This window comes from Bidens hawaiensis, unplaced genomic scaffold (assembly GCF_021521415.1).
Source record: "Bidens hawaiensis isolate Kalapana, Puna unplaced genomic scaffold, B.hawaiensis_p1.1 tig00020041_1, whole genome shotgun sequence".
Taxonomy (NCBI): Eukaryota; Viridiplantae; Streptophyta; class Magnoliopsida; order Asterales; family Asteraceae; genus Bidens; species Bidens hawaiensis.
In genome coordinates, this window is record NW_027493051.1 from 215,166 (window position 1) to 216,918 (window position 1,753).

Genomic DNA, 1,753 nt, shown 5'->3' on the forward strand with positions numbered 1-1,753 from the left:
TTCCAAGTTCTGAATAACCATGCAGGATTATAATGATTCATTTGACGTTCAAGAGGTTGGCCACCTCTCCTTTACATTTGAGGTATTATACTATTTCCCTTGGCCTTTCCCACGATTGGGTATGACCCCCGATGGTCATATCCCATACTTTTAAAGGTTTTTACCTTTCTCACGATCGCCAGTTGCGCACGCTATCCGATGTATAGTCCGGGGCAGCGGGACCAGTACACGCTTAGTGGCTGACAATTTCGTTGTTTCCGGCTATATGGAGGATCCTACGATTTATGGTAGACGTACCATACTACCGGTTTATAACGTTTTCACGTTATCTCACGTTTGGGCTAAATCCCGGTTTGGGCGAGTCCCCAGTTAACATCCGTACTTGGGCTTGTCCTCAGTTTTGGGCTTGTCCCCAGTTGCACGGGCTTGTCCCCAGTATATTTATTGGGCTTGTCCCCAGCTTAATGGGTTTGATCCCAGTTAATATTACGAATTATTTGCAGCAGAATTCCTAAGTTCTTTCTGAAGATCAAGAAACTAAGGATCCCGGATCCTAAAGCTGTTCCTTTAAGAATCATTAAGAGTTCAATACTTTTGGTAACTTAGGTCTATCTAGACCTTCTGGTATGATCTCTGTTAGTTAACTTATGTATGATATTTGTTGCAATAATTTTAGTTATTTCAGTTTAAAAAGCTATTCTCTTAAAGTTATTTGATTACTAAAATTTTTATCTATTTTAAGGATACTTTATCCTAAAATTTACCCTTTGAAGGAATTCTCTTATATAAATTTTATCAACTATTAAAGATATTTTTTCCTAATATTTGTTATTTAAGGATATTTTATCCTGAGTTATTTTCTTAAGGATATTTTACCCTGTAAATCTTTTACTTGAAATTATTTTTCAAAACTTTCAACAAGTCTAAAGCTATATCAGACAAACTATCAGAAATAGCAGACAATCAACAAATAGTTAAAAGATACTATTTATCAAACTTACTTGCAATTACCAAAAAACTTTAACCCGGATTTCACCATTTAAAAATGGACCATCCACCCGGGTTAAACAGGTGTTACTAGTTGTTCATGATTTGCAGGGAGAAGGATATACAGCCGGAAGGGAAGTTCCCAAGGAAACTTGATTGATATATGACAATTATATCCAGCTTGTCAAATCTCATATGTTTTTGCAGGAAGTCTGAATTCAAAGGCAAAATGACAGTTGTGATCTTATCACAACCACCATTTTGGGGGGCAATTGTTAGTGCACAGAAATTTGACACTGTGGATATGTTATCCTGGCATATGTTTTGGATCAGTTATCGTTAGCTTGTGTTCCAGATCCCGTCATTTACTAACTGTTGTTCTCATGTGTAGTCTTATATTTAGCAGGTATAACGGTTAGAAGACTCAGTCTATCCTCCAACTTGCAGTCAAGAAGACATTGACGTGTCTGGATCAATTATTCTTCTAAAGAGTTCCAGAGCTATGTCAGGATCATGGATCCTCGGTATTTGGTGCTATTAACAGTTGTTTCTTATATGAAGGCTGATATTTATCTAGTGTAACGGCTAGAAGACCTGGTCTACCACCTATTTCGCAGCTTGAGTGATGGAGCACGTGGTCAAAGTTGTTGTTACGATTATATTGAAGACATGGCGGATTTTTAGGGATTATTAGTAAATAGTCTTTATTAATCATAACTCCCTTGAGTTATTATCTTTTATATATAATGGAGATTGTGATCAGTTA